Here is an 8,420-nt window from a genome sequence, read left to right as displayed (position 1 = left end):
AGCTTTTTACCGGAGAGCAATCAAGCGTAATCGCTCGCACTGACAATTATTTTTATGAAATGAGACTTTAAATCAGTATTGTGAGCGGCAGTCACAGCAGTCAGCCTCTGCGAAGGTTTCCCTGTAAAATGCCAGGATTTAATAATGAAATCACATTCTAATACATCTCGCCTGTGTCCTTATTGATGTCATGTACTTGACATTTCTCACTTTCATTTTTGTGTTGAAGTGTGCTTACAGATCTATGCAAAGGCTGAGTGGTCTATTTAAAGTGCAAGTCCACCCAGAATTGATATCAGGCCCATTTACATATCACGCGGGTTACCACTTGTGATTGTGAAAGCAGGATTCACACGCTCTTCTGAGTATCGTGCATAGGGCAACCTATTCGCTTGAATGGGCTGCCCTATGCACAGGCGCGGACTGACCATTTGGAAACTCGGGCACTGCTCGAGGGCCCAGGGTCAGTAGGGGGCCCCATGAGATGCCCCTGGTACCCTTTTCATAGGCTTTTTTGAGTTTGGGCAAGGACACAGGGGCCCCATGATCCCCTATTGCCCGGATGTCAGGGCAGGAGCTGAGGAACGGACAGGCAGGCCTAATAACAATGTAACGCACTGGCTGACGACAACCACCACCCACAGACCGAAGTCCCTCAGGGCGCGGAGTCTAAGTCCCAGGCTGCCCTTCACCAGGGCCCCTGATGGTGGGGATGGACTTGACGCAGCCAAGAACCAGGACGCGGCCCCCGAGGCACCCCAGCTGCGGTAATGGCCGCCGCCAATGGCGTGTAGCTAGTGGAAGAGACAATAGAGTAGTCGGCAGGCCTGGTCGACGACAAAGAGACAAAACGGTACAGGACAGCAGACAAGAATCACAGGTCACGGGCCGGGATCAGCAACGGAGGGTCAGATCAAAGGAGAACACAAAGAATGGTCGAGTAACAAGCCGAGTCAGATTCCAGGAGAATAACGAGAGTCAGAACAGAGTAGTAGCAACACAAGGACACAAGACACAAGTGCAAAGAGCATGTGCGGACCACAGGCTTATATGTAATCAGCCACACCCCTCTGGGGGATGGACCTCAGAGACCTGAAGGCATAAAAGATTCCCACCATGCTCTGCAGAAATCCAAGATGGACGCCAGCACATGGAGTAACAGACCTCTGGGAAAAGGTAGGACCTTGACACCGGGGGCCCCATGAGTTGTCAGTCCGCCCCTGCCTATGCATGTCTGTTGCGGGAAAAAAGGGCTACATTTTGGCCCTGAGCCAAGCCTGTTTTTATAAGTGCATTTTGTTCATGATTTTTTGAATTCTCAGTTACAGGCTGGGGGAGGAGAGAATCAGCAGTACTTCACTTTTTTGGCCAATTTGTAATCACGGGCAGAATTGTGCTGATTTCCCAATCGTGGCAAAATAGTAATGAGTTTGGGGTGCCACTCAGGATGATTGGCATCCAAATGCGTCTTGCGTGCTTGACTGCAATTTAAAATTTCGGGTAGAATTGTGCTAATTATGCCCGCAATTCCAAATTTCCAAAGTGTGAACAGGACCTTATGGTTTTTGGTAGATGCTGGAACATTAAAGCAAAACTCAAAAAATGAAGTACCGCTGATTCTCTCCCGACCCAATCAACCCCCCAGCCCAGGGGCGGACTGACCGTTTGGAAACTTGGGCACTGCCCAAGGGCCCGGGGTCAGTAGGGGGCCCCATGAGATGCCCCTGGTACCTTTCTCATAGGCTTTTTTGAGCTTGGGCAAGGACACAGGGGCCGTATGATCCCCTATTGCCCGGGGGCCCCATGAGTTGTCAGTCCACCCCTGCCTCAGCCTATAACTGCTCGCAGTATTTTGGGGGGAGACTCCTCTATTTTGAGCCAAAGTTTAATTAGAATTGAATGTGTTAGTTGAAAAAACAATGTAAGATGAAGATATGGGAACATGTTGACATTTGGCATTGTCATGAAGATGTAAATAAATTGATAATTAACAAGGTCATGAAGACTGTGTAATGTTATTTAGGAATTTTCCACCCTCCCTGAAACATGTGGCCAGAGATAGTTTTTTGCCAAGAAAATGTATATAAAAAGAGGATATTCTAAACCTGTCTTTACCACACGGCCTCTTGCTGTCTGGTCCGATGTACATTGTGTTTTATATTCTGAATAAATCATATACAGATAACGCAAGCTGATTGACGGTGAAGTCCTTTCCTGAAAATGCTTACTTAACGGGGTGGAAGGGGGGGTGACTATTGTATTTGTTAGTATCCACACCCATTTCCTCATTTTTTGCCTAGGCAAGGATGACACCGCTCATCCCTCCACAATTACAATCTCCTGGGACACATCTCAGCCTGTGTCAAGCAATCTATCGTTGCAGCTGGTTGGTGGGAACTGTTCTCCCAACTGATAACACTTGGCAAGTCTGCCATATACAAAAAATTAAAAAAAAAAACATATTCATATCATAATCACATCATCTAGCCACGTAGATTCAATGTCATGCATGATGAACACAACCCCATAGTCCTCCCAACTCGACGACCCAAGACAACAATGATTGTCTGTCCTGACACACTCCTTTCACTAAATGACAGCTCCCTTGACTATTGTATTTGTTAGTACCCACACCCATTTCCTCATTTTTGCCTAGGCAAGGATGACACCGCTCATCCCTCCCCAATTACAACCTGGGACACATCTCAGCCTGTGTCAAGAAATCTATTGTTGCAGCTGGTTGGTGGGAACTGTTCTCCCAACTGATAACACTTGGCAAGTCTGACACAGACAAAAAATTAAAAAACAAAAACATATTCAGATCATAATCACATCATCTAGCCATGTAGATTCAATGTCAGGCATGATGAACACCACCCCATAGTCCTCCCAACATGACAACCCAAGACAACAATGATTGCCTGTCCTGACACACTCTGTCAGGGCTCCAGGTATGACCAGAGGTGTGTGGACTGACACAGGGAATGGCAGGCTTCAGGAGTGATGAAATAAGAATATAATTTATTAAGAACTATACGATTATACAACGCACAGTATAAAACAAAACCAAACCTCCAACTAATGTCAGTATGTTCAGGAACACAGACAGGCGTAGTCAGGCTGGAGAGGTAGAGTGGTCAGGCAGGCCAGGTCAGGAACAATCGGGCAGACAAGGTACAAAAGGAGCAGGCAGGAGAAAGGTCAGGAATAGCCAGGGTCGGTGCAGGCGGAGTTCGATCAATGTCAGAGTCAAGCAGAGGAAACAGGCAGGCAGATGACAGGATCAGGTACAGGGGCTCATGGGAAACAAACACCAAGGCGCTGACTGCAGGCCTGGTCCTGCTTAAATACACCTCCTGCAATCAGCCTCAGGTGACGGCTTGATTGCAGGAGTGAGATCCTGGCTGCTGAAAGCACCCGCTGGCAAGCACCGGTACTGCAGCCCACACGGCAGATGAGCCCCAGCACCACCAGCGGTGAGTCCATTCCTGACACACTCCTTTTACTAAATGACAGCTCCCTTAAAGGCTGCTGAGTGTCAGCAAATTGGCCTTTGGTTCTGGCTGATGTCATTGACCATAGTTGATCAGTGACATCACCAATCTGAAATCTGAAACAAGCCTGCGGTTAGGCAGCTGGAAGCTATCATTTAATGCCAATAGAATTACCACCACTAAATGAATGCAATACCCAGTTGTTCAGGCCATCCCAAACCTAAAGGCCATCCCTATTAGCTAAGACAAAATAAGTCAAATAGCATTTTTAGAAGAAGCCCAGCAATGGCAATCTTCACATTTCTCTCATGGTAGGTGTATTTTAAGGAAAAGCTGTGGTTCAAAAACGACCCACTTTAAATTTAAGATGGACATGAAATCTGAACTACAATATACCAACAGCCATAAGTTCACCCTAGAAAAAGTTTAATGTATGTGGATAGCAATATTTTCATTTTATTCAGAGCTCCTTCCATATACATTTACTTTATTGCTGCTCTCGGTAAAAGGGACAGGCTATACTGTGCATGACAATCTGGCTTCTCTGCGCTTTATTGGCTTTATATGCCCAGCTACATAAATAACATAGCGGAGGAAGATGGGAAAGTTGGAGAAGAACTTTTTATAAGTAAAATTAAGTATGCTTGGGCAGCCTGAGCTAACACAAAAAGCTTTTTCATCCCTTTTCTCCGAAATGACATACTGAAGCCGATCTAAGTGCATCAAGATATCTGAATTTTTCATGACATCTGAAAATAGCACTGAAAACATGTAATGATCAGGGTTCCTAAAACTGTCCCAAAGAGCACCCACATTAACATAGATTGGCTTAGATTTCACTATTTACAATTATGCTGGGACACATGGTAAAGTGCACAATGACATAGAAAAAGTCAGGATACTTCTACAAATAAAGTATATTCTAACTTCTTAACACTAAAAGTAAACAGTAAATGCAAATGTATCATCGTAGTTTTTCTTTTACTTATTTTTTTAAACAGCTCTAGTAAAATGGAGTGGAGCTCCAGATACAGTTGCAAGAAAAAGTATGTGAACCCCTTGGGATTACGTGGAGTTTTGCATGAATTGGGCATAAAATGTGCTCTGAACGTCATCTAAGTCACAACAATAGAAGAACACAGTCTGCTGAACACAATACTACACAAACATTAGATGTTGCCATGATTTAATTGCACATAACATGTAAACATTCACAGTGCAGGGAGGAAAAAGTATGTGAACCTTTGGACTTAATAACTGGTTGACCCTCCTTTGGCAGCAATAACCTCCACCAAACGTTTCCTGTAGTTGCAGATCAGACCTGCACAACGATCTGGAGTCATTTTGGACCACTCCTCTTCACAAAACTGTTTCAGTGTAGCAATATTCTTGGGATGTCTGGTGTGAATCGCCACAGCATTTCAATCGGGTTGAGGTCAGGACTCTGACTGGGCCACTCCAGAAGGCGTATTCTGTGCTGTTGCAGCCATTGTTTTGTTGAATTACTTGTTTGCTTTGGGTCATTGTCCTGTTGTATCACCCATCCTCTGCGGAGCTTCAGTTGGCGGACAGATGGTCGTACGTTTTCCTGCAAAATGTCTTGATAAACTCTGGAATTCATTTTCCCATCAATGAAAACAATCCGTCCAGGCCCCGAGGCAGCAAATCAGCCCCAAACCATGATGCTCCCTCCGCCATATTTTACAGTGGGGATGAGGTTTTGATGTTGGTGTGCTGTGCCTTTTTTTCTCCACACATAGTGTTGTGTGTTCTTCCCAAACAACTCAATCTTGGTTTCATCTGTCCACAGTATATTTTGCCAGTAGTGCTGTGGAACATCCAGGTGCTCTTTTGCAAACTTCAAACGTGCTGCAATATTCTTTTTGGACAGCAATGGCTTCCTCCGTGGTGTCCTCCCATGTACTCCATTCTTGTTTAATGCTTTCCTTATTGTAGATGTATCAACAAAAATGTTAGCATGTGCCAGAGATTTCTGTAGGTCTTTAGCTGACACTCTGGGATTCTTCTTTACCTCATGCAGCATTCTGCGCTGTGATCTTGCAGTCATTTTTACAGGACGACCGCGCCTAGAGAGAGTAGCAACAGTGCTAAACTTTCTCCATTTGTAGACAGTCTGTCTTACCGTGGACACATGAACATCAAGGCTTTTGGAGATACTTTGGTAACCCTTTCCAGCTTCATGCAAGTCAACAATTCTCGATCGTAGGTCTTCTGAGAGCTCTTTTCTGCGAGGCATGGTTCACATCAGACAGTGCTTCTTGAAACCAGTAAACCCAAAACAGGTGTGTGTTTTTTAAGGGCAGGACAGCTGTCAGCAACACATCCAATATCATCACACTGATTGGAGTCAAGGTTGGCTCACTCCTGGCTCCAATTAGCTCTGGGAGAAGTCATTAAGCTAGGGCCTCACATACTTTTTCCTCCCTGCACTGTGATTGTTTACATGTTATGTGCAATTAAACCATGGCAACATCTAATGTTTGTGTAGTATTATGTTCAGCAGACTGTGTTCTTCTATTGTTGTTACTTAGATGACGTTCAGAGCACATTTTATGCCCAATTCATGCAAAACTCCACGTAATCCCAAGGGGTTCACATACTTTTTCTTGCAACTGTAGCTCTGCCCAGGTTAAGAGTAAATAAGGTTTAGAGACTCTTTGTATTTTATTACTGTATGTTTATCCTTTGGACAGGTTTCTGATTGCCTACTGTCTCGTTGACCACAAATGAAGGCAGAAGAATCTACTCAATGAAGACATAGATGTCATGGCAGATGGGAAACCTCTTGCCACCACTTTGTGGTTTAAAGCAAAAAAAAAAAGGTTATGGCATAATGAAAGATGAGGTGGTTGAGGAACAGTATGCTTCACCTCAAATGCTTTCGTATGTGGGAAACTAAGGCAGAATCCAGTCCACGTTTTCAAGGCCACCTTGGCGATGTGGAATTAGAGATGGGTTTTGCTTCCCTCATTTGACCAGCAGTAGGTGGGATAAAGAAAGAAGCACTGGAGCAATCCTTTTAAATAAATCTGACTACAAGTCATACTTTTAAAAAAGACCTGCTATTTGGTCCACCTTTTTCCCATGGAAGCTGATCCTCATTTGAGCCAACTCCCACATACGGTGGAGGATGCGGGCAACTTCTGGAGTAAGTGGAAAGATGGAGGATGTGATAAGAGCCTTTCTGCAGACCACTGCAACCCAACAGGAAGCTAATTGAAAAATTTTCAGAAATTTAGAGACAGATGGTGGAGATTCAGAAGACCACTGCAGTGCAGAAGGAGACAAATCACCAGCAAGCAGAATGTGTTAGGATCCGCCAGGTGGTGCCTGAGGCTGCCCACTGGACAGACCTACCCAGAGCGTGGAGTCTAAGCCCCGGTCTGTGCTTTCACCAGGGCCCCTGATGGTGGGGATGGACTTGAAACAGACCAGGGCCAGGTCACGACCTCCGAGCAGGCCCACCAGTGGCAGAGGGAGCCTCCAGGGATGTATGCAGGTACCGGGAGAGCCAGATGTGAAAAGGACGGCGGGACCTAGCAGCATGGTCACGAGCCGTGGTCCCGTGGGGGTAAGCGAGGTACCGAATCGGCAGGCAAAGAGTAGTCAGGTCACACGCAGGGTCAGCAGGATAAGTCAGTCCGCAGAATGGTCAAACAAGCCGGGGGTCAGGATAGGAGAAGGCAGAGTAGTTAGGGCAATCCGGGTCAAATCACAGGAGAAGGCAGCGTAGTCAGGGCAATCAGGGTCACTAAACAGGCACAGGAACTTCAGGATCACAGATAGACCTTGCAGCAATCTGTGACAGTGCAGGGCATCTTTAAATAGTGCGTCCTGCACTGTCATTGGCCGGCCAGGACGCGCCCCCGGGCTGTCATTGGCCGCCCGAGGCGCGCCCGCGGCTCCTACTGCGCATGCGCGGCGCCCTGTCAGCCGCGGCCCTCCGGGACCTAGTGCCTGTGTCCCGGCGTGAGCTGTCGCCAGTGCATGTGCGCCGCCCGGAGAGGAGCCGCGATCCCTGACATTATGAGAGCTCCTCAAGGAGATGGCGGACCACCTAGTGGAGATAAAGAAGTTTCACTGCCTGTGGAACAGAAAATAGTGCCTGCCAGTTATTACCTGCAAAAGATGAAACCTGGAGATGACGTGGAAGCCTACCTCACAACTTTTAAGAGGGTTGCTGCTTGGAAAGGATGGCAAAAAGAGCAATGGACAGGACTGCTAGCACCTTTTCTGATGGTGAACCCCAAAAAAACCTATTATGACCTGGAACCAGATGCTACCTAAGATTATGAAAAATTGAAGGCTCAAATTCTTACATGCCTGGGTGTCACTATTGCAGTCTGGGCTCAACGGTGCATTATTGGGTGTATAGTTCCATCAAGCCACCCTGTCTGGTTGGATACATCTCACCAAGAATTACTTGCAGCCAGAGACCTTGTTGGCACCTCAGGTTTTGGAACATGTGGTCATGAGCTGCTACCTGCAAGCAATCCCTGTCAGCCATGGGGACCCTAAGGCTGCAGACCAGCTAATGAACTGGTGGAGAGATATGCTGCAGCCGAGGACCTACTGAATGCATCCATGCCCCACCCCAATTTGTTGGGGAATTCCTGTGATATGCCTTGCACATACAGTAGGAATGCACATGTGTGCGCATTTCCCACAGAATGCTGACCAGGCATGCACATGCATGCAGGAATGCACACAGGGATGTGCGCATGTGCACAAGCACACCCAAGGTGCCTGTTGGCACCAGACGGCCTATTTAAAGATGCTACTGCCTGTGCTGAGGTACTGACTGGTCTTTCAGTTGTTCCCTGTGTCCTGCATTCATCCTGTGTGTTCCCTTGTTGATTACTTTGACCTGGTTTACGTGCAGATGTCAAAAAATTTTGTGATTTA

Source organism: Staurois parvus, unplaced genomic scaffold (assembly GCF_062004578.1).
Source record: "Staurois parvus isolate SC_StPar_1 unplaced genomic scaffold, SC_StPar_1.0 ptg000708l, whole genome shotgun sequence".
In the NCBI taxonomy this organism is placed as follows: domain Eukaryota; kingdom Metazoa; phylum Chordata; class Amphibia; order Anura; family Ranidae; genus Staurois; species Staurois parvus.
The sequence above is the reverse complement of the archived record's forward strand: the minus strand, read 5'-3'. Positions refer to the sequence as shown.